Genomic DNA, 26,142 nt, shown 5'->3' with positions numbered 1-26,142 from the left:
AACAATTGACAGGAATGGGGGAAGGAAATACAGTAGAAGAAGAATGGGTAGCTCTGAGGGGTGAAGTAGTGAAGTCAGCAGAGGATCAAGTAGGTAGAAAGACGAGGGCTAGTAGAAATCCTTGGGTAACAGAAGAAATATTGAATTTAATTGATGAAAGGAGAAAACATAAAAACGCAGTCAATGAAGCAGGCAAAAGGGAATACAAACGTCTCAAAAATGAGATCGACAGGAAGTGAAAATGGCTAAGCAGGGATGGCTAGAGGACAAATGTAAGGATGTAGAGGCTTATCTCACTAGGGGTAAGATAGATACTGCCCACAGGAAAATTAAAGAGACCTTTGGAGAAAAGAGAGCCACTTGTATGAAATCAAGAGCTCAGATGGAAACCCAGTTCTAAGCAAAGAAGGGAAAGCAGAAAGGTGGAAGGAGTATATAGAGGGTCTATACAAGGGCGATGTACTTGAGGACAATATTATGGAAATGGAAGAGGATGTAGATGAAGATGAAATGGGAGATACGATACTGCGTGAAGAGTTTGACAGAGCACTGACAGACCTGAGTCGAAACAAGGCCCCGGGAGTAGACAACATTCCATTGGAACTACTGACGGCCTTGGGAGAGCCAGTACTGAGAAAACCGTCTGGTGAGCAAGATGTATGAGACAGGCGAAATACCCTCAGACTTCAAGAATATTTCAATCCCAAAGAAAGCAGGTGTTGACAGATGTGAAAATTACCGAACTATCAGTTTAATAATTCACAGCAGCAAAATACTAACGCGTATTCTTTACAGACGAATGGAAAAAATGATAGAAGCCGACCTCGGCGAAGATCAGTTTGGATTCCGCAGAAATGTTGGAGCACGTGAGGCAATACTGACCCTACGACTTATCTTAGAAAATAGATTAAGGAAAGGCAAACCTACGTTTCTAGCATTTGTAGACTTAGAGAAAGCTTTTGACAATGTTGACTGGAATACTCTCTTTAAAATTCTAATGGTGGCAGGGGTAAAATACAGGGAGCGAAAGGCTATTTACAATCTGTACAGAAACCAGATGGCAGTTGTAAGAGTCGAGGGGGCATGAAAGGGAAGCAGCGCTTGGGAAGGGAGTGAGACGGGGTTGTAGCCTCTCCCCGTTGTTATTCAATCTGTATAGTGAGCAAGCAGTAAAGGAAACAAAAGAAAAATACGGAGTAGGTATTAAAGTCCATGGAGAAGAAATAAAAACGTTGAGGTTCGCCGATGACATTGTAATTCTGTCAGAGACAGCAAAGGACTTGGAAGAGCAGTTGAACGGAATGGACAGTGTCTTGAAAGGAGGATATAAAATGAAGATCAACAAAAGCAAAACGAGGATAATGGAATGTAATCGAATTAAGTCGGGTGATGCTGAGGGAATTAGATTAGGAAATGAGACACTTAAAGTAGTAAAGGAGTTTTGCTATTTGGGGAGGAAAATAACTGATGATGGTCGAAGTAGAGAGGATATAAAATGTAGACTGGCAATGGCAAGGGAAGCGTTTCTGAAGAAGAGAAATTTGTTAACATCGAGTATAGATTTAAGTGTCAGGAAGGCGTTTCTGAAAGTATTTGTATGGAGTGTAGCCATGTATGGAAGTGAAACATGGACGATGAATAGTTTGGACAAGATGAGAATAGAAGCTTTCGAAATGTGGTGCTACAGAAGAATGCTGAAGATTAGATGGGTAGATCACATAACTAATGAGGAGATATTGAATAGAATTGGGGAGAAGAGGAGTTTGTGGCACAACTTGACAAGAAGAAGGGACCGGTTGGTAGGACATGTTCTGAGGCATCAAGGGATCACAAATTTAGCATTGGAGGGCAGCGTGGAGGGTAAGAATCGTAGAGGGAGACCAAGAGATGAATACACTAAGCAGATTCAAAAGGATGTAGGTTGTAGTAAGTACTGGGAGATGAAGAAGCTTGCACAGGATAGAGTAGCATGGAGAGCTGCATCAAACCAGTCTCAGGACTGAAGACAACAACAACAACAACATTTACCCTTCGGCCTTCCTATCTTTGCTTAATACTAGGCAGACATCTGAGCTCTTGATGGCCATACAGCTACTTTTCTTTTCTCCAAAAGTTTCTTTAATTTTCTTGTAGGCAGCGTCTGTCTTTCCCATGATCATAAATATTTTTTCAGCTTCATATTTCTCCTCTCTATATTACTGCTTTGCTATTTTCCGCTTCCTGTCAGTCTAATTTGCCTCTTACTGGCTTCATTTGTGGTATTTTCATATTTTATGCTTTTGTAATTATGTTGCTCCTTCTATTTCTTGTATAAAACAACCACACACAACTATTATAGGTTTGCATGAAATGGAAAGAATAACGCAATGTCACATGCGATAAGGCAGCTAACCGTTCACAGGTAACCTTGAAAGGTGAGCCCCAGTTCTGGATCAGATTCGAGCAGCGTAAGTGCAATGCTCGTTGTAAAACAAATCTTTGATCATACTAGTCGAGTGACGGCAACATTGGTTCTCCTTTCTGACGTCTTAATGTAACTGAGCCTTGAGTTTTGGCGCGGTGGAAGAAAATAACGCTATCATAATGAGAACAACAAGCTTTGGTGCGCACCACGTTATACATTTATTGACGGTGGGTCTCTTAACCGTGCAAAAGTTGTAGAACAATGTAAATGATCACGGAATCTAAGTCACGACTTGACATTAACGGATATTTATTTCCTCTAATGATTAACAAAACTCACAATAAAAATCAACAGAGAACGAAGTTCTCTAAAACAAATCAAGTTACAAACTGACGCTATCACTATGAGGAAGTATCAAAAAGTGTGGAAGACAGTACGAAGAAAACTCAACAAGATCTGCTCATCTGGGCAGCTCGTGAAATCAAAGTTAAAGACACAAGACGCCAGAAATAATAAATCAAGCAACACAAGTTGAGTGGCAAAGTAAGCAAGTAACAAGCAGCTCAGAATATGGATCACGCTATCGCAATTGCGACACTTACGAGACCTATTCGGAATGTAAGGTCCGATCGGACACGAGATGGAAACCACGGTGAACACCCGATGAAGCTTTCCACAGGTGTGTTGGGCAGTATCTCTAGTATTCCCGTCGATAGCGTCACGTCTGTCTTTTCAGTTCTGAGAGCACAGTGACCACGTAAAGATACCTAGAAAATAGTGTCTCCCGTCAAGTACGAGAGCCTGGTGAGAGATTCCGCCCGATGTCATGCAGCCCACATAACGTAACTGTCATGCGTTTCCATCTTGATGACAGTTCTCGGTCGCACTCTGCAGGGGCAATGAAGATGCTCCTGCGACGTTTTCGATTGGGAAGTGTTTGATCGCCCATAATACACCCCGTAATTTTCTCCTCCTGAGTTTCATCTCAGTTCACATGAACCGCTGGCTATAAAGAGAACGTAGAGAATTGGCGGCAAGAACAGGTGATTGCCTTCTATGACGAGGGTATTGGAAACTTGGTAAAACGCTACGACAAATGTCTAAGTCGGAGCGGTGACTATGTACAGAAGTAGCTGGAAGGTGTAGCTAACTGTTGTAAAGAAAACAGTTTCGATTTTCACTGTGGTTTCCATTTCGTGACCGATCGGACCTTACTTTCCGAATAGCCCTCGTATATTTTCCCACAACCAGCAAAGCGTGCACCCATCTGCACCAGACGCCGACTGGGAGATAAAGTGATCCTCATGGTAGGCAGCGATCGAATGATCACGAAACATAGATCTCCTTTCACAATTCTCCTCTTTCAAAAATAATCTATATGGAGGCATGACTCAATGCTGATGCCAATGTGATGGATAAGAATATCGCTTATTTCATGAAAAAATGGGGAAATGTTACAGATACTTCCCATTCTCGGCATACCTTAACAAATAAGAGGTTGGTACTGGATAGGAGCATTGTCCCATCAATTGGTCGCCTTCTTCGCGCTAAGGGTGGTGGCGAGACGAGTTTATTCGATTGGGTACACCAAATTTTGGAACGAAGCAACTATCCACTTTGGTTGGGCGGCGTCTGTCCTCCATTGATGTCCAAACAGAATAGGCACAAATGTTGTTCTCGATTATTCTCTGGGGACGGCAGTAGTGGCAGCTCGGCGTCTTACGCTTAGGTACAGGAGAGGCACCGGCTCTGCCGACAAAAACACAAAACAGGCCGCAGCCTTACTTCCCCAAGTCCCGCTACTGATATAAAATCCAGAATTTAGTGGCAAAGCAAACTGAAATAATTAATCCCCCCAGTAAATGAAATACGCATCACTTTCAGTAATTACCTAATGTACGAGGGTCTGAACTTTAATAGTGTCAACTATTTATTTACAGGTCGTACAAAATAGATACTTGTTTCAAAGTTTTACTGACCTTCAAAGTAGTCACCAGCATTGTGTATAACCCATTGCCAGCAATTTGGAAGTCGTAGGATACTCTCAGCAGTGCCAGTTGTCTTGACAGTTCGAGAGGGGCGGTCTATTGCCCGACGAATTTGTAGCAGTTCTGAAGTGAACGCCGTGAAGTGTTTCCTTCAGTGTAGAAATCGAGTTCAACACAGGAGGGCTTAAGCCAGGGGAGTGCAGTAGGTGGTAAAGCACTTAGCAGCCCCATCAGTCAAACAAATGAGTAACAGCTTGCACTGTACGTGCTTGAGCAATGTCCTGCAACATGGTCAGGTTCTGCAGAAAGTGTCATCACTTCTGTCTCTTTGCTGTTTATTTTTGGAACACAACCTACGACCAGCTTAGAGACAGAAGTGATGACACTTTCTACAGGACCTGACCATCATTTTGCAGGACAATTTTGCTACAATTGGAAAACTTGTATAATTTAGAAATGAGAGAGAGAGAGAGAGAGAGACATCGTTGAACTTTCAGAGGCCCAGATACATCGGCCATAGACAGAGAATGAAAGAGAGGAGGGCACACTTTTTCAGCGCCAACCATTACGAATCTTATTACTGAAACTTCCTAGCAGGTTAAAACTGTGTGTCGGACCGAGACTCGAACTCGGGACCTTTGCCTTTCGCGGGCAAGTGCTCTACCAACTGAGCTACCCAAACACGACCCACGCCCCGTCCTCACAGCTTTAGTTCTACCAGTACTTCGTCTCCTGCTTTCCAAACTTTACAGAAGCTCTCCTGCGAACCTTGCAGAACTAGCACTCCTGAAAGAAAGGATATTGCGGAGACAAGGCTTAGCCACAGCCTGGGGGATTTTTCCAGAATGAGATTTTCATTCTGCAGCGGAGTGTGCGCTGATATGGAACTTCCTTCACATTAAAACTGTGTGCCGGACCGGGACTCGAATTCAGGACACTTTCCTTTCACGGGCAAGTGCTCTACCAACTGAGCTACCCAAGCACGACTCACGCCCCGTCCTCACAGCTTTACTTCTGCCAGTACTTCGTCTCCTACTTTCCAAACTTTACAGAAGCTCTCCTGCGAACCTTGCATAAAGTAGGAGACGAGGTACTGGCAGAAGTAAAGCTGTGAGGACGGGGAGTGAGTCGTGCTTGGGTAGCTCAGTTGGTGCCGGCACGGTAGCTCAGCGTGTTCGGTCAGAGAGCCGGTTGGCCTCTGTAATAAAAAACTGAGTGAAAGGATCAACCACTGAACTTGAACAGGATGTCTTGCGACGTCCGCAACGACCAAACACAACGATCAAAAAAAAAAAAAGGTTGGTAGACCACTTGCCCGTGAAAGGCAAAGGTCCCGAGTTCTAGTCTCGGTCCGGCACACAGTTTTAATCTGCCAGGAAGTTTCATATCAGCGCATACTCCGCTGCAAAGTGAAAAGTCTCATTCTGGAATCTTATTATTGGTTAAATGGAGGCCAGCATTCATTAAGATAACTTTCACCGGTCAGTGCTCGTAATATTTATCACTCAATCAAAGTTACGTGGTGCAGGAAAAACGCAAATACGCAAGTCTTCCTTGTAAGAAGGACGCGGCCCAATATTATTCTGCAGCCAGGAGCCATCACGGAGAAGTCCCTTCAGGCGAGTGCCTCCCCAGCCAGGCTCCTCTTCGAGCAGACTTGATGAGCCGGCGACAAAGCCACTTTTCCAGCTGACCTGAACTAGCAAGCGTTGATACGAAATTAATGACTGATTCTGCAGCCACTTCAGTCTTCACCTAAGGATTAACATGGAGAGATCTGGCCACAACAGCGAGATTAAATACAGGGAAAGTCGAGCCGTTTTTAACGAGATTCAGTAGTTTCCAACTTCATTCTGAACACTTCCCTGCAGCTAGAGGTTGACTATGCTTTCAAGTCTGGCCTTAGATGCTGTCTTTAAACGCAAATTCTTCGAGAATAATCGTATGACTTCCGCGAATATAATTATTTTATGGTTCAAATGGCTCTCAGCACTATGGGACTTAACTTGTAAGGTCATCAGTCCCCTAGAACTTACAGCTACTTAAACCTAACTAACCTAAGGACATCACAAACATCCATGCCCAAGGCAGGATTCGAACCTGCGACCGTAGCAGTCGCGCGGTTCCAGACTGTAGCGCCTAGAACCGCTCGACCACGGGGGCCGGCAATTATTTTATCCCGATACTCGTATTTGTGACTCATATTTCGGATACCTTGTCCAGTTTTTCCAAGACATTATCTTATAATTGTCAATGATTGTCAAACCAAACTCAGTTAATTGTGATTGTTGTTTAATTTCGTTGATAACGAATTCATTGATCATTATTTTGGTGAGCAGCGGTGTAATTACGCGTATGTTAGATAAACAGGGAGACTTTTATACAATTAACTGACAGAACAAGCATCCGCAAGCCCTACCATTTACAAGACGTGACAGTAACATCACAAAGTACAAACTTAGACGCTCACTGGATAGGTTGAAAAAATTCAGACATGTTTATAGCATTTGTATATTTAGAGAAAGCTTTTGATAGAGGAGGCTGGAATGCACTCTTTGAAATTATAAAGGTAATAGGGATAACATACAAGGAGTGAAAGGTTATTTAAACCTTGTACAGATTCCAGATTACGGTTATAAGAGTCGAAGACATGAAAGGGGAGCCCGTACTTGAGAAGGAAGTGAGACAAGGTTGTAGCCTATCCACAATGTTACGCAGTCTATACAGTGAGCTAGCTGTGGAGGAAAGCAAGGAGAAATTTGGAAACAGGAATGCAAGTCCAGTGGAAAGAAATAAAAAGATTGTACTTTGCCGATGACAGTGTAAATCAGTCGGAGACGGCAAATGAGTTGAAGATCAGTTGAGCGGAATGGATGTCTTGAATAGCGCTTGTAAGATGAGCGCCAACAAAAGTGAAACAAGGATGATGGAATGTAATCGAATTCAGTCAGGGGGTTCTAAGTGAAACGTCCCCTTTGAACAATTGTACATGACTGTGTTTAAACTGACACACAATATTTTTAGCGCAACGCAATCTGACTTTCAATAATCCCTACAAAAGAGTGGCTCTGACTAACATTAACCTATACCTTTCACAAATCACTTACCTCACAAAAATCTTCGTTACTCGAACTACTGCAATACAGCGAGCGCCACTACTGCCAGCTAAATAAAAGATTCAAACTACGGAAGGCACTAACTACTGATAGGCATAGTTAGCAAAATGAAAGATTTTAATAGAGAACAAACAATGTATTTACCTTAATAGTCATAATATATATAGCAGTTCATGACATCCAGTCTTACAAATTTCAAAACTCCGCCATTTCTCTCCCCACATCCACCACTGCTGGCGGCTCACCTCCAACTGCGCAACGCTACGCGCTGTTCACAGCCAACTGCCGCTGCCCAACACTACAATGGCAGACAACAATGCAAACTGGCCACAGACTGCACACAGCACAGCCAGTGATTTTCATACAGAGCAATACGTAACGTTGCCAATAAGAAAACATAAACAGCCTACTTACACAAGGGAATTAGATCACGAAATGAGCCACTGATAGTGGAAGATGAGTTTTACTATTTGGATGGCAAAAGAAAGTGATGATAACCGAAATGGAGAGATGTATTACATGCAGTCTGGCAACAGCAAGAAAAGCGTTACTGAAACAATGTTAATATCTAATAAAAATTAAGTGATAGGAAGTGTTCTGAAACTATTCGTCTGGAGTGTAGCATTGTGTAGATGTGAAACGTGGGTTTTTGAAAAGTGGTGCTGTAGAAGAATGCTGAAGATTAGATGGGTAAACGAATAACAAATGAGAAGGTACTGAATCGATATGGGGAAAAAAAGAAATTTATGCCACAACTTGACTAAAATATGGGATCAGCTGATAGGAGATATCATAAGGCATAGAGGAATTGTCAATTTGGTAATGGAAGAAAGCGTGTGGGGTAAAACTGCAGAGGAAAACAAAGACTTGAAACAAGAAAATAGGTTTGGACGGATGTAGGTTGCGGTTGTTATATAGAAATGAAAAATCTTGCACAGAATAGACTAGCGCGGAGAGCTACATCAACGCAGTCTTTGGACTGAACCTGCGAGAACGTCGCTGTCTTTAAATTATGTGCTATTTTATTATACGACCAAGTATCTTTGGTTTTCGTGATCCCGTGGGACCTAATAAGCAAATAAAAAATATTTTATAGATTTTGGTGTATTTATACATCGCTAATTTAACTCGCAGCTCTTTCTAAAATGGCGTATTAGGCTGAAACTGCTCGGTTGGGTATGCACACTGAATAAAAGTTACCAGATTGCAGTAGAGTTGGAAATAACGACTTTAGACTTTTCCTCTTTCGTTGATATTGGGACGTTGTTCCTTCACTAGTTTCCGAAGCTCTGACTGTCTGTCTTCACTTCGAAATGGGCAGTATATTAATAAATAAATGTTATTACTAAGCTAGTCGATGAAATATGTTATTTAATGTTACATTAATTTAATATCTCAACTACCATTAGGAAATTTATTTCTGTTTTCTTTTCTTTCTAGTGTTGTTCCAATGCAGAAACACAATTGTTCTTCATATATTCGTTTTTGGCTTTGTTACTTACAATTAGGGACAAAATTACTCCGCCATGTGCATTTCATGGTTAAAATATAATCTCGACTCTAATCTTCTAGAGTTGCCTTATGACTGTTCATCACCTTTACTGCACTAAATGGAAAAAGAACAGCGTAGTTAATGGTTAAGCGCTGTTCCGGTTAGGGGAAAGGACACGAGCTAATTAAATCACCCGAGCGAGTTCACCTGGCGGTGCCGATATACACTATCAGCAGAGTGCCACACTTTGCGTGAGCGCAGTCACGTTTCAGCGTCGTGCGTGAAACAACATTTGGCTCGGGTCGTATGCACTCGCGATAAATGGCCATTTCTTTCGGTGCACGGCATGCTGAAATAGTCCTCCTAACGCGAAGTCCCCAGTTTCGGCCAGTTCGTGGGCCTTATTATTGTTGTTTCCTTTTCTGCCACCGAAATTGCTGCCGCGATCGCGTATGGCGGCACGCCACACGCAGAGCATGTCCGCGCAAAATATGTCCCTGTTATTCGTCTTAAACCTCGCAACGATGGCAGACCGCTTAAAGCCTGACATTATCAGCTGTGTTGCACGTCATAACAGTTAATTTTTTTTAGCTTTTATTTTTGTGCTGTAAAACGAAAGGTAAAGTTCCGCCTTTTAAAGGGAATATGCTCATTGGTCATACGAACTATAGCGGCGATTCTTGCCGAAAATTGAGACTGTGAAATAAATGGAAAACTTAATAATGAAAACCAAGGTGAAATTAATGAACCATTTGAAATCTGAACAGGAGTTTTGCACTCTTTAATTGCAATTCGGAAAAAAATCAGTTTAGGGCTTGAAAGTGTACTGTAAAAGGCTATACTAAAACAACAAATAACTTCTACATCCATACTCTGCAAACCACTGTGAAGTTCTTGGCAGAGTGTACTTTGCATTGTGTCAATTATTAGCGCCTTTTCCAGTTCAATTCATGTATGGAGCGAGAATAGAATGGTTGTTTAACTAGCTTAATGCGCTCTGTAATGACTGTAATCTTATCCTCCTGATCCCTTCGCGAGCGATACGTAGGGAGTTGTAGAATATTTCTAAAGTCATCATGTGAAGCTGGGTCTTGGCACTTTGTAAGCAGGTTTTCTCGGGATGGTTTGGTCATATCTTCAACTGTCTGCCAGTTCAGTTTTTACATTTCCGTGACACTCTGCCATGGGTCAAACAAACATGCGATCATTCGTGCTACCATTCTCTCTCTCTCTCTCTCTCTCTCTCTTTGTGTGTGTGTGTGTGTGTGTGTGTGTGTGTGATCACAATTCTGAAATTATTTACAACTGCGTTGTTCTACAAATAACCACTAAAACGGGCGCGTCCTCTCGTAGGAGAGCGAAGGACTCATTCTAGTGCACCATGCAGACGCTAGGTGCCAGTTGTGAACAGTGTGCATAATGAAAGGACAGCATTTGTCTGTTGTTAAGTAGAGAAAGCTGTGGACAAGACGGTCTAAGGTGCTGCAGTCATGGACTGTGCGGCCGGTCCCGGCGGAGATTCGAGTCCTCCCTCGGGCATGGGTGTGTGTGTTTGTCCTTAGGATAATATGGGTTAAGTAGTGTGTAAGCTTAGGGATTGATGTCCATAGCAGTTAAGTCCCGTAAGATTTCACACACATTTGAACATTTTTTTGTGGACGAGATGAAAGAGGCTATCATGGACAAAGATGGACTCTATGGTTTTTGTGGAAGGAAGGAGTCACAACTGATATTCATAAACGTTTAATTGCGGTGTGTGGTCAAGAAACTCCTGTTTATGAGACACATCACGGCCATCAGCAGTGATATGACGAGGAAAGTTGACATCATTGATGTTCATTGTTGTGCCACACCTATCATGTTCACCGGATGTCGCTACATCTATGCTTTACTCGCTAACATGAGGGACGCGCTGAGGGATGAAAGGTTCGCAACAACGAATAACTGCAGGCAGCTGTTCACGAATGCTTGCGTAGTCGCGAAGTCCAAAGAAAAATACATGACAAATATCTTAGGCGCCACCGAATGGTTGATAACAGATAACAAAAACAAAAAAATTCACAAATTTAAATACCTCGAAAGCATCATTGAGAAATATGAACTGATCAGAGAAGCAAACAAAGCCGGGTCCCAGTAGGTGGAAATGGCGTATCAACTCTCGAAAGTCACCTTCAGTAAAAAAGCAATCTCCATTAATGTGAAAATTAGACACTATGAAACAGGTATAAAAGCGAAAGCGGTCAATGCAGCAGAATCTATTGCCACACTTGAAGTAAGAAAAGTAAAAAAAATGGACAAGAAAGAGAGTACAATCCTTAGAAATATTCTGGGGCCCACCATGGACGAAAATAGCAACTATAAACTGCGAGGCAACAAAGGACACTATGAAAAAAGTCTCAAACTCGCAGCCACAACCTGGAGAAGGTGGATCAGTTTCTTTGAACACATGAATGTAGGAAGGACAACAGATTAACTAAGGGCATGTTCCAATATTTTATTAATATATAGAACAAAAACCAGCCGATTAAAGATACTCAAAAAGACTTGGAAGAGATGAACACAACTGAAAAAGACATTCAGAACAGAAAAAAAACTTTAAGGTTTTTCAAGAATAAGAGAAGACAGGTGGAATAATCTTCACCCAGGAACGAAAACAAAATCGGAGGGAGATAACGAAAACAACATCGGAGCGAGATAACGAAAACTACTGCGAAGACTGGGAGAAGAACCGTATTCGAAAGAACAGTTCATCCGAGTATTTGTTTTACGAGATACACAGCAGGCCGCATTCGGCACAAGAAGAAGAAGATCGTATCCACTCTTTTCAATAGCGCTTTTTTACTATGACAATATACTTTTTAAAGTCACAGATTCATTATCAGGGCTTCAGTTCTTACAAAAGAATCTTCACAGCGATGTCAGCACGCCAAAAATATACACATGTATGTGTGGCAGTTTCGTGCCTTCTTAAATGCGATTTACTAAATTAAGGTGGAATATACAGGGTGATCCAAAAGTCTCGTCCAATAGGACAAACTGCACGTTGTCGTTGCAATAATCTTGGCCCATTCGACAAAGTCGTAATTAGAGGATATAGTGAAAATACAAAGCGACTAACGCAGGCGATAGATGTGCTTTAATAGTACAAACAAAACATTACATCATCGGTCAACGACGATCTGAAACATATCTGTACAACGCACCCACCATCACCTTTCAGTTATTCGTACTTACCTCTAGTACAAAAGGTGGTCAAACTGGCTGCCATCCCGCAGACGACACATCTGAAAACGGCGACGGACACTGCTGGACACTGACCGTAAAACCGCTGTTGGTGTTTCTATACAGGCTCTGGTGAAATTCCCCTGCAGGTCAGTTAATGTTTTGGTTTGTTGGTTTATACTGGAGACTTGAGATTCCTCCAAAGCAAAAAGTCCAGTCCAGGGCTAAGGAAGAACCTCATCCAGGAATCGACGAATGTTTCGTCCCAAGTGTGCAGGTGCGCCATATTGTTGGATGAAAAATCTACGAGATCGTGCTGAAAAGAAATGCTTCCGATTTTTTTTGAAAGCTCTTAAGGCTTTCTTTAATAAAACAAACATAATACGCCATTTCAGAAAGAGCTGCGAGTTAAATAAGCGACGTATAAATACACCAAAATCTATAAAATAATTTTTATGTGCTTATTTGGTCCCACGGGATCACGAAAACCAAAGATACTTGGTCGTATAATAAAATAGCACATAATTTAAAGACATTTATTCTACATGCGTACAGATTTCCATCTCTCTGCCCCTAGAGGACTACGAATTGTAGCGTGTAATATGCCAGTGTGTAAAGTAATTACGTCAGTGCGTCAGGAACAACGTGTTGTAACCGAGTTTCGAATTCGAAGAGTTCGTCCACACATGGAGCACCCTATCCTTCAGGATGTCAACGCCAAACCGCACACGAGCGCTGCGACATCTGCAACAATCCGACGCCTTGGGTTCACTGTCATCGATCGTCCTCCATACAGTACCGACTTGGCCCCATCCGATTTTCATCTGCTTCCAGAAAGAAGATGTTCGAGGATTTCACTTTGATAATACGAAGCAGTGCAAGAATAGGTGACGTTGAGGCTCCGTCAATAGAGTCAAACGTTCCACGGTGACGGTATCAACAAAATGGACTCTCTTTGGGAGAAACATATTCGTCGCCAGGATGAAATGAAGAATAAAGATGTAGAATGTCAATGAAGCTTGTTTCATTAGAAAGTGAAATCTGGTTTCACGGGGCAGAGGGGATCAGGTTATAGTTGTGGAAAGGAGCCGAAAGCAGTTACTGTTAGTCAGACAAAACTCACAAACTTTATATTCCTAAAACACTTCATCACACATGCCCTTAAAAGGATTCAAAAACAATACGACTGAAGGCCCGAACACAATTTATTAGGACCCGCGCGACCGCTACTGTCGCAGGTTCGAATCCTGCCTCGGGCATGGATGTGTGTAATGTCCTTAGGTTAGTTAGGTTTAAGTAGTTCTAAGTCCTAGGGGACTGATGACCTCAGAAGTTAAGTCTCATAGTGCTCAGAGCCATTTGAACCAAACAAGTTATTAAAATTTCCTTAAGGAATAGACACAGCTGAAGGCCTTAGTTACCAAAAATTTTACATAAATACTCGGCTGAAGGCTCCACATTGGACATAGAACTGAGGCTTAAGCCCTGGATAACAAGAATTTCAGATAGAGAAGAAAATTTTAAAAGGTTTTAAACAAGTGAATTTTGAAATTTAAATTTAACACGGCTTAAGGCCTTGTCTTAAAATATTTGACATAAAAGCTAGGCTGAACGCCACATACTGAAGATCGAGCAACTCAAGGCTTAAACCCTGGCTAACAAGGATTTACAATAGAACAAAATTCGCCCTCTTTTTTTAATAAAAAATGTTGAAACAAGAATCTTCAAAGTTTTAAGTTAAGACGGCTGAAGGCCTTATTTTAAAATTAAAACACACTAAATTAATAGGCGGCTGAAAGCCTTGCACAGTACTTGAGACAAAATCACATTCTAAAAACAACAGAACAATGGTGCTCAGAAGTTTTCCAAGGGTCGGCCTGAGGAGGTAACTCTAACGTAAGGTTAGGTCAGATAGGCAGCCGAGAATAAGATTAAGTAATCAGATGGCAACCCGACTCAGGGACGGCTGAAGGACCGACCAACAACCTCATCAATTCCCTTCCGCCGAACAACGGCACGACAACGGAAAATATCAGCCGAGGACGAAGATACCAGCAGCACTACGGCTTCAAATTGGCGTCAAAAAACAGCCAAGGCAAAATAACCACTCAAAAATATGAACAAACACAGAGGTTGTCAAACTATACGCCGTCCCGGACAGCACCAAAATGGCGAGGACACACACACTCGCTACTCTGTCCCAACCGACCGACTGCCTACTCCAGTACGCAGAGAGCGTTCATAATTGCTCAGTCGAAATTACACAGTCTAGACACAGTTGCACATAGAACTCCGACAATCCTAAAACCAATCACTGCGGAACAACAAGGACGAATCACAGGTCGACACAGGCTGAGTTTCCGTAAGCGGTCGGTGACCAAATACACGTCGTCCGATGAGACAATCGATCGAACGACCAACCAAGGTCGTTCCCATTCAAGTTATGTGTGTTGGCAACGGTCGGGCGAGTCATGACTGTCCAGAGCTCATTGCAGCTCCATCCCAACTCCCTTGATGTCCGTTCGGAACTCGGAGACACGGCGACCCGGGCACACTGGCTCGGACCCAACCATGCAGAGAGAAAAGTTTCCCATTGGCGACCTCGACATCTCTGCACAAGGAAGGAACCTACCCACGTCCGTCAAGATGGCCAACTGACGAGGCCCAGGAACGGTCAAAAGACCAAATACACGTCGCCCGGTGAGACGACCGACCGAACGACCAACCAACGGGGGTCGTCCCCGCTCCAGTCTCCTTCCGTCGAACAGTACGCGTGTGTCGCCAGCGGTCGACGAGTACTGGCTGTCTGCACTTCACTGGCGCTCCGTCCCGACTGAACTCCTCCAGACGCCGACCCGGAAAACACTCCCGGTCGCTCCAGAGACAGTACGACAGTGCACTTATCGATAAGCGCTGCTGCTGCCACTCACGGGCAAGCAAACCAGCAACTTAATGACGCCAGTAAATCGAATAAGAAACGATGTGACAGTTCCGTAAAGACAAGCTGTCAAGCTGGAAACGACATGAACACGAGCCGCGCACGGCTCAGAAAGCATAAAAAATTTGGAGGCATTTCTTTTCAGTACGCCATCGTACATCTACATCCGAGAGGCAGATCGTCCAAACAGGGTAGCAACGGTTCCTGAAGTTGATGTCTGTAGCGTGCTGCACTAGCCTGCGGTTAAAAAATATGGGACTTATGCAACACCACACGTTCATCGCCGAAAAAAGTGTCAGTTTCAAGGTTCCGCAGGTGTGTGTGTGTGTGTGTGTGTGTGTGTGTGTGTGTGTGTGTGTGTAGTTTTTCAAAGAGCTCACGGAACTGTACCCGCCTGTAGCTATCATCACCGTGAAGGTCTTGCACAAAGTGGATGTAAATAATTAGAGGACAGACTTGGCTGATGCTGCGTTCTTATGTTACCTTCCAAGTTGACCGAGTTGGACTCACTGTCGCCTTAGCTAGTATGCCTGTTGCTGTACATGATCGTCCGGAACGTATTTAGTCCTGAACACTGCCTGTAGGCTTGAATCGTTCCATTGAACGGCCAATCGTTCTGTGATTAAGCTCACGTTGGTATGGATGTCGCTTGTGGTATTCCGCTGGTACTTCCCGTTGACTCATGCCTGCCGCATGGATGAGAACAATTTTCATCTAGTCCTAACGTACGAGTCGCTACACTGCAGAACAGTATCTTATTCTGCCGCTGTGGTAAGTGGCGCACCATTAATACCCTTCGGTCGGACTACGTAAATCAGTTGCCTCACAGACAATGGGCCATGTGATACTACGCCCTGCACGAGACTAATTACTTTGACGGTGTTTAGCAAAATGGTTCAAATGGCTCTGAGCACTATGGGAGTTAACTTCTAAGGTCATCAGTCCCCTAGAACTTAGAACTACTTAAACCTAACTAACCTAAGGACATCACACACATCCATGCCCGAGGCAGGATTCTAACCTGCGACCGTAGCGGTCGCGCGGTTCCAGACTGTAGCGCCTAGAACCGCTCGGCCACCCCGGCCGGTGGTGTGTTTGCAGTGGGTCATTCCTCTACTTGTAGTTTTCGATACCTCCACTAATACCGAATTTGTCTTTTGAAACACCCTGTACATATAATTATAAATAAATATAAAGGATGTTCGGTAGCCGGCTGTTGTGGCCGAGCGGTTCTAGGCGCTTCAGTCTGGAACCGCACTACCGCTACGGTCGCAGGTTCGAATCCTGCCTCGGGCATGGATGTGTGTGATGTCCTTAGGTTAGTTAGGTTTAAGTAGTTCTATGCTCTAGGGGACTGATGACCTCAGATGTTAAGTCTCATAGTGCTCAGCCATTTGAACCATTTGATGTTCGGAAAGTCCCGTTACAAACTTCTAGAACTTGTAGGTCCACCTTAACCATTACATAATTACAAATTACCTACCAATGGCACTGGTTAAAATTTTAGCGAAAATTATTATACACCAATTTTAAGCAATGCAGAGCAAGGTTTACGAACCTGGCTAGTGTACACACTTTCACAAAACTGCGTTCACTGTTTCTGTTGCAGCATAGTAGGCTGTATGGTTAGTTCCCTTTCAAAGGCGTGTTTCAAATGCTGGAAGCGCCTCGGTAAAACTTTAAAGGAGCATGAAATTTCTAAAAACATATTCAGGCCCAAAAATCGTGGCTAGAAACGAATCGAAGGTTAAAGTATTGTAAAACTAGAGGCAGGCGCTCAAAGAATTATTAATGCCGAAACAAATCGTTGGAACGAAGAGCTTCTCAAAATGTTAGCAACTACTAAAATTTTTGGTAAAAGTGGTACAATGGATAAGTTATAAGTGAGCAATAATGGTAGTTTCTTCAAAGTAGTTGAGTTGCAATCTGAATTTGGTCCCATTATGGAAGAGCACGTACGTATAGTGCTGAAGAAAGAAGAGACTGAAGCTCACTACCTCGGGAGAAATATACAAAACGAGATATACATCTGCTGCATCAAAGTATAAAGTCTCACATTATTCAGGAAATGAAAGAATTCCAAGCAGTTTTTCGAGAATTTTAGAGTGTACTCCTGACATATGTAAGTTCGATCAGATGACTCTTGCAATCATATATGTTTCAATCAATAAATGGTGTTGAAATTAAAAATGATGAAAGCTTTTTAGGTTTCATCTTAGTCGAAAGATTCACAGGAAAATATATTGTAGTACTTAATGAGTGGGTTAACACTTGCAGAAGACAGAGTTACCAAAACGGGTCCCATACGAGGGGCGTTATAGTGGAAGTGGAATCTGGAATTTAACAATGTAATTCGTGAACATTACAGTATATGTTCTCTATTTAGATGATGTGGCAAAAGCATACTTGGAAGCTGCTTATTTCTTCAACATGGTGCAAAAAGTATATATTAATTTTTTCCGCAGATATCCATGTGGTGAGAAAAGTTTAAACTCAAATGTGGAAATCAGATCGCATTATAGAGGAGAGAGAAGAGCGTTTTATTGTGAACCTTAATGAAAGTAGTTCAATTTCGACTGAATGAACTTAGTCTTATCGTTCTTTTAGCATTATTGTAACTAGTTTTGTTATTAAAATCGCTTGTTTCAATTTGCTATGGTCCTGTCGGTTTTCTACGCTTTCTTGCATTACTTGTAGCCCTAGTTTGTAACACAGGTGTTTTTTCACGAGCGTCGCAGGCTCCGCTGTAACGTCAAATGGTTCAAATGGCTCTGAGCACTATGGGACTTAACATCTGAGATCATCAGTCCCCTAAAGCTTAGAACTACTTAAACCTATCCAACCTAAGGACATCACACACATCCATGCCCGAGGCAGGATTCGAACCTGCGACCGTAGCAGTCGCGCGCTTCCGAACTGAAGCGCCTAGAACCGCTCGGTCACGGCGGCCGGCCTGCTATAACGTCAGCCCAGAGGCCAACTCCAAAGCGCTCACGAAGGTTTTCGATACCCTGCTTTCACTGTAACAGCTGGTGGTCGGCTATGTGAAACTTTTTAGTTCTAGGTCAGTACGAGTACATTATAGGTATGCTGTGTTGCGGCCTCCAGGCACACCCAATAGCTGCCATGTACCTTGGGACTTGAAAAAGTAAGTTACACATTATTATCGCAGACCAGGTAATTTTTATTCATTCGTGCACTATACTTCAAAATGACTGTAAACCATGATCGGAACGTTCGTTCGTCGACGATAACAGATATCCGCTCCTTGACCATGGAGACATTTGAGAACAGCTGTGTGAATGTCCTTCCCGATGGAAAATCTCTTCCTCCCTTATCGCCATCCCAGATATTTGTCATCTTGTCGAAAAAGATGGAAATCGTTGGGGAAAAATCTGGACTTTCCCATCAGTACCACCCATGTCTGTGCGGCCTTGGGCAAATTGTTGGCGCTATTTCACAACGGCTGGACGCATCATCGCATTTGGTCCACGTACCACCATAATTTCACATTGATTTGGTGCGCAGTTTAGACGTTTTACCTTTAAGAATCTTAACGTACTTCAGCCTCAGAATACATTTCCAGTTGCCGCGCTATTTCAACCGCAGGCACTGCGATAAGCAACTGCTGTGCGAACTGTGTGTGGAGGAAAAGCGGAACGTGTACTCCCTCGTGACAATGAACCACTCTTATTGCTCAGTGGTTTTAGCGTGGGACGACGTATGTAACTTACTTTCTGCAATCCCTAAGTTCTCAGATCACTCTTCATCTTCAGGAATGGCTTTCTTCTGTACTGAAAATAACCTCGCATAACGTTTTAATCAACATATTCCAGAGGAATCGAAATAATGGCATATCACCTTGGTAACGTTCGCTCAAGGTACTCATGGTGTCACACTTTCCATTTTCGTGTGTGACTGTAATGAAAGTCTTATTAAGACCAGATGCATTTCGCTTTTCCGACTTGGTAAAGAGAGAGAGAGAAAGAGAGACGCTTATCTGTAAAGCACTACTTTTTTACCTTCCTGTAAGGTACTATTTGTTATTTTTTAATTTTTAATTATATTTATTTAACTTTTATATTTGGGGGTAATTATCTCTCTCTCTCTTTCTTTTCTTTCTCTCTCTCTCTCTCTCTGTTTGTGTGTGTGTGTGTGTGTGTGTGTGTGTGTGTGTGTGTGTGTGTGTGTGTGCGCGCGCGTGTGTGTTTGTGTGACATGTCCTGGCTACTGTGTGTGTAAGTTATTGCTTTATTATGATACAGTGGTGTATGATCTGGGATGGAGATACTGCCTAGTTAATGATATTATTTTGTGGTGTATATGGGGGTTGTTCTTGTTGTGAAGGAACTGTCCCCATAGACACCACAAAATAATGTCTCAGCCAAGCCAATATTCTCACAATAGATCATCCACCACTGCACCCTAATAAAGCAATAACTTAGACAAACAACATCAATTTTGAACCAGTTTCAAGTGACTGTAGTAGGATGATAATAATTTGCAAATGGTTCAAGTTTTGTTAATGTTATCCACCTTATACTTACTTCCAACACATTTTAAAATTTTCAATAGTACTTTCATTGCAGTTTCCAAATGTTCATGAGTACTGAATTGAAGAATACTGACTTCAGCGTAAACGGGACGAAGATATTAAACACTCCGGAAAAATAATACATGGCATGCTATGCCCTTCTACGTCTAAGAGAATCACATTATTTTTCGCGTGTCAGGCCAAACTATGTTGTTTACATAGGCTGTCATTAATCATGACCTAAGTTTCTATGTTGTGCTGAGTAACTGTTACTCGGGAAAAAAGTTCTTTGGATCTATTGTTTTCAGTAAAATTACTGTATCTGTAATGTACACGGGAACGAAATGAGAAGTTAAATTTAACATTAGATGTGACCGATGACTTCCCGCCGTCTCACGCAGAATAAGTGAGACTGGCACCTGTCTTTCTCCCTGGTATGATTGAATATCTCAAAAGTGTATTTTAAGGTCATAATGCTTACCGGTAGTAATAAAATGCTAGAACAACTTCAGACACACTGATGCAATTCTTCAACGAAACGAGTAGGGGTAATTGGTTGACAATAGGGAGGATATCTGTCAAATTCTGCTTTGGCATCCGACATTTCTTTCTTTAATTTGAACAACCGAATCATTCCTGAAGGTACACTACTGGTCATTAAAATTGCTACACCACGAAGGTGACGTGCTACAGACTCGAAATTTAATCGACAGGAAGAAATTGCTGTGATATGCAAATGATTAGCGTTTCAGAGCATTCACACAAGGTTGGCGCCGGTGGCGACACCTACAACGTGCTGACATGAGGAAAGTTTCCAACCGATTTCTCATACACAAACAGCAATTGACCGGCGTTGCCTGGTAAAACGTTGTTGTGATGCATCGTCTAAGGAGGAGAAATGCGTACCATCACGTTTCCGACTTTGATTGAGGTCGGATTGTAGCCTATCGCGATTGCGGTTTATCGTATCGCGACATTGCTGCTCGCGTTGGTCGAGATCCAATGACTGTTAGCGGAATATGGAATCAGTGGGTTCAGGAGGGTAATATGGAACGCCGTGCTGGATCCCAACGACCTAATATCACTAGCAGTCGAGATGACAGGCGTCTTATCCACATTGCTGTAACGGATCGTGCAGCCACGTCTCGATCCCTGAGTCAACAGATGGGGGCGTTTGCAAGACAACAACCATCTGCACGAACAGTTCGACGACGTTTGCAGCAGCATGGGCTATCAGCTCGGAGACCATGGCTGCGGTTACCCTTGACGCTGCATCACAGACAGGAGCGCCTGCGATGGTGTACTTAACTACGAACCTGGGTGCACTAATGGCAAAACGTCATTTTTTCGTATGAATCCAGGTTCTGTTTACAGCGTCAGTATGGTCGCATCCGTGTTTGGCGACATCGCGGTTATCGCGCATTGGAAGCGTGTATTCGTCATCGCCATACTGGCTTATCACCCGGCGTGACGGTATGGGGTGCCATTGGTTACACGTCCCGGTCACCTCTTGTTCGCATTGACGGCACTTTGAACAGTGGACGTTTCAATTCAGATGTGTTACGACCCGTGGCTCTACCCTTCATTCGATCCCTGCGAAACCCTACATTTCAGCAGGATAATGCACGACCGCATGTTGCAGCTCCTGCACGGACCTTTCTGGATACAGAAAATGTTCGACTGCTGCTCTGGCCAGCACATTCTCCAGATATCTCACCAATTGAAAACGTCTGGTCAATGGTGGCCGAGCAACTGGCTCGCCACAGTACGCCAGTCACTGTTCTTGATGAACTGTGGTATCGTGTTGAAGCTGTATGGGCAGCTGTACCTGTACACGCTGTCCAAGCTCTGTTTGACTCAATGCCCAGGCGTATCAAGGCCATTATTACGGCCAGAGGTGGTTGTTCGGGGTACTGATTTCTCAGGATCTATGCACCCAAATTGCGTGAAAATGTAATCACATGTCAGTTGTGGTATAATATATATGTGTCCAATGAATACCCGTTTATCATCTGCCTTTCTTCTTGGTGTAGCAACTTTAATGGCCTGTAGTGTATTTATTTGTTGTCTGGTGAACTGAAATCTGCAGGTTGAAAACTACAAATTTTACAAAAGAGAAAGCAAATTATTACACATTCAGTGAAGAATTAACACAAGTTATCAATTCTGCGAAAAGAAAAAAATCTTCTGCTGTTTCGCAATCATATTGCGGGCAATCGATGACGCCTCTTCCGCATAAAGTAACCCTAGTTCTGGCGTGACCTGTTCGAATCCTATTTAGGCGGCATCATATAGTCTTGAATAGTTCAGACCCTGGCGTTGTTATAGCGGGGTCTACACAGGGGTTACTGTAATGACCACTGTTAGACTTCCAACTCTCTTCCTTTGCTTTGTCCAGGAGAAACAAGTGACGCTCCGTCATTTTCCCACACAGGTCTGCGAGACTTCAGGTGAGTGCGAGGAGCGTTATCCATTAAGGTGTGGATCGAGAAGTTTGTTCCCTTTTCTTATTGCCGTCTGCTGTCGCCTCTGGTCTGATGGAGAGATGTCTGAAAAGGTATGAATGCTCAGTGTGGGTTTGACACAAGGTGAAAACCCAGTGATACGCACGCAACCAGTCTACAAAGGGAATTGCTTGCAAAATTCTTGTGCATTTAGAATATTGATGAAGTGTATGGGACACGTACAAAATAGGACTTACTAGGGATACTGAAATTACGCAAAGAAAGGGAGCACAAAGGGTCACAGATTTCTTTCATCCACGAAAGAACGTCACAGACACGCCGAAAAAACCCACAGAGAGTTTGAGAAAAGCTCGCTTACAAAGTCTAAAGAACCAGTGTTAAGGGAAGAACCTAGGAATATACCATAATCTCCTGTCTTTTCAGTGGAGGTCGTGGAGACAAGACTAGACAAATAATAATGCACTCAGAGGCATCTGAACAAACATTCTCCCCACGCTCCATAGTCGCATGAAACGGGAAGAAAACCTAATACGTAGTTCAATAGGAAGTACTTCTGTCAGGCTTTTCACAGTAATTTGCCGATTGTAGATGGAGGCGTAAAGGTGTAAACAAAGTGCGTGTATCCAGAAAAACAAATCTGCACAGGACGAACTGCAGGTATACAATACGAGTTGCGTAGGCGTCCTTCATCTATTGTAAGCTTCTCGTGGGGTATGTGTTGGCATGTCTACGGCGTCAAATAGTTAAATGAGTATAAACCTATACATAAACATACTCGTCCCAGAATCACTCAAAGGGATCGAGTCAAATCCCATAAAACATGAAAAGTTATCATTGCTTGAGCCATTTGAATTCATAGACCTGCTTGAACCAACACAAAAGTTCAACTACTTCAAATTTAATAATAACATTTAAACGCAGCATAAAGATCTCCTAACGGTTTCAAGTTTATCAGGTATAACTGCCAATATATAACCACGTGAAGCAAAATATTTGTATGCACTCAATAAACAGGAGTTAAACATAAAATTCACTGTTGAATATCAAAATAGCGTTAGCATCAACTATCTAGACTTGAACCTCAGTAGAGAAAACAATTTACGCAACTTCAAAGGTCACAATAATACAACAGCAGCAGGTGCCGCCATATACAGCTCATCTGCCCCACCCCCGCTTACAACACTTAAATATGCTTCATTCATAGCACTAGTTAACAGAGGGAGTAATATACCAACGGATAATTATGGCGAAGCGCGGCATGCTCAAGAAAGTGAAACAAACAGCTGCAGCTAATGGCTATAATGACACATTTATTGATAACATGATACAGAAAAAAGAAAATAGTAATAAAAAAACTGCTACACAGAAAATAAAAAGAAGCCCACTACCGGTATACCATTCAAAAGTAAACTCTCCTACAAAACAGCCAATATTTTCAGATTTCACAACCTACAAATTGCTTTCATCACAAATAACGAACTGCACCACACACAGAGACACAACATAAACACACAGAGACACAACATAAACACACAGAGATAAACATACACGATCAGTAATTTACAAAATACTGTGTTATCCGTGCAGGGTCCTCTATGTAGATCGAACTGGGAGAGACTGCCAAAAAAGCTGGAATGAACACATAAATGCCTACAACAGAAAAATTATACTAAATCTGCAACAGCCACCCACATTAAGGACACTCGGTACCTATTCCATGATATCGCGCATGATCTTCATATATAACATAAAATCGATAAGAGACAAAAGTGGATTTTATGATTAATTAGAAATCCTAATTCATGGCACGGTACTTGGTAACAGGTTGCTAAATGATAAGCTAGAAAGTAACAATATAAATTTTTTTCAAAAATTTTTCCAATGTGGAATGCTTATTTTATTATCAAGGGTTAACTAAAAAAACATTTTAACATTATTGAATAATCAAGGCACCCCAAATAATCATATTATGTAATATGTCTATCACATAAGTAAGTTTACATAAAAAATTTTCTTTACGTTTATACCAACTTAACATTTGAAGTAAGTTTATCTTAGCAGTTACGAGTGTCTGGAATGATATAAATATCTCAATGTGAAAGTGTGTTTATTAGTGTGCTCTGTGTGCTAGATCAATGAATTTCCAACACAAATGAAAGTAAATACACTAACTAAATGATAACAACTCGCTTAAGGTACGCACCAAAATAAATGTATCGTCTGTACAGGGTTAAATTGCGGTGCTTATCCTCACTGGTACACCTAGCAAACAACCATCATCATACTTCAGGTTAATGTAACGCACATGCAACAGTTAGGCACTAAAATGGCTCTTCCTCTGAATTCCAATATTTTTAATGCGGGTTGTGAGGAATAAGATAAGCAAAAGAGAGAAAGTGCGTTTATATTGATCATGGCACTCCGTCTTCAGGTCCATCGGGACCATCCGACCGCCGTGTCTTCCTCAGTTGAGGATGCAGATAGGAGGGGCGTTTGTTCAGCACACCACTCTCCCGGTCGTTATGATGGTTTTCTTTGACTGGAGCCGCTACTATTCGGTCGAGTAGCTTCTCAATTGGCATCACGAGACTGAGTGCACCCCGAAAAATGGCAACAGTGCATGGCGGCCTGAATGGTCACCCATCCAAGTGTCGGTCACGACCGACAGCGCTTAACTTCGGTGATCTGACGGGAACCGGTGGATCCACTACGGCAAGGCCGTTGCTGTATATTGATCATGGGAACACCTAAAATTTGTGAAGCCTCTACCGGCGGCCTATCTTTGACACAATGATGCGTGAGAATGAAAAGATTGTTAAGAAGTGCTTATATTGACTTTGCGGAAGGATGATCCTTTAAAATCATATCGGACAACGGGGGAGGGGGGGGGGGTAAAATCATAGCCTTTGCAGGTTCTAACTTTTTTCGTGCATTTGCACTTAAAGCAGCGATAATGACGGCGGATCAGTTGCGTCATCGTATTAAGACGACCGACGTGGAACAATTAATTTTGTGAAAAGCTTTTAAGAATCAGGTTAGGACAAGGAATGAACCAAATGACAAACGATTGAAGTAAATATTGTGATACTATAATTTAAGTCAAATTTTATTGAATAAAATTACACGAATTTTTCTAATCCATCCGTTCATAAGGAATGCTGCGAAGCAGGAGATGCAAAAACGCTGAGGCACCAGCAATTGTCTTTAAAAATAAGCCAGTAATGAAAATACAATCAGAGGATATTTGTAAGATTCATGCTGTGTTTCAGTTCGGGAAGCTGCGAGGCTGATAGTAAAATGTGGGTTGCAGCACTTGACGATGGTAGCACACTGGAGAAACGCGGCGTGATAGTAAATATTAGTAAAATGTGACTGAAGAAATACAATGTGCACAACTTTTCATCCGCCGTTAGCCGATAGGTGGCGACAACGGTAAGTAGCGGTCGAAAGAAACAGATCGCAGATGTCAGGCAGTTAGCATGGACCTCGGTCAACATAACCTCATTCAAACACTAGTCGATTTGTGTCTGCATCATGAAGTTATTCTTGATTGAAAATGCCAGTTTACGAGCCTAATTCTCGTCATTTGCGGGAGGTGTTACTGTTTTGTTTCAGTACGAAAAAAGCAGCGGCTGAGTCTCACCGAACGCTCTCAGGTACGTGTGGTAAGGATGCTATTAGTGAAAGAACGTGTCGTGAGTGGCTTCAACGCTTCAAGAACGGTGTTTTAACTTCGTAGACTGGCATAGTGGTGGAAGAGAGAATGTTTTCGAAGATGCAGAATTGGAGACGTTGCTGAGTGAAGACTCGCGTAAAACTCAAGAAGAATTGGCACGATTAGTGGGAGTAACACAAAAAGCCATTTCAAAACGTCTCAAGGCTATGGGCATGATTCAGAAAGAAGGAACTTGGGTCCCGTGTGAGCTGAAACCAAGAGTCGTTGAACGGCGTTTGTGCCTTTGTGAACAGTTGCTTCGGAGGCA

At 42.6% G+C, this 26,142-nt stretch overlaps 1 non-coding gene across 1 annotated transcript; it reads right to left on the bottom strand.

The window, feature by feature from the left end:
- Positions 1 to 4,999: 4,999 nt before the first annotated feature.
- Positions 5,000 to 5,074, bottom strand: Trnas-cga (transfer RNA serine (anticodon CGA)). The gene has a single exon. It is a non-coding gene; the product is annotated as a tRNA-Ser (tRNA).
- Positions 5,075 to 26,142: the final 21,068 nt, after the last annotated feature.

This window comes from Schistocerca serialis, chromosome 4 (assembly GCF_023864345.2).
Source record: "Schistocerca serialis cubense isolate TAMUIC-IGC-003099 chromosome 4, iqSchSeri2.2, whole genome shotgun sequence".
NCBI classification, from domain to species: Eukaryota; Metazoa; Arthropoda; class Insecta; order Orthoptera; family Acrididae; genus Schistocerca; species Schistocerca serialis.
Note: the sequence above shows the minus strand (reverse complement) of the source record. Positions and strands in the feature narration are given on the sequence as shown.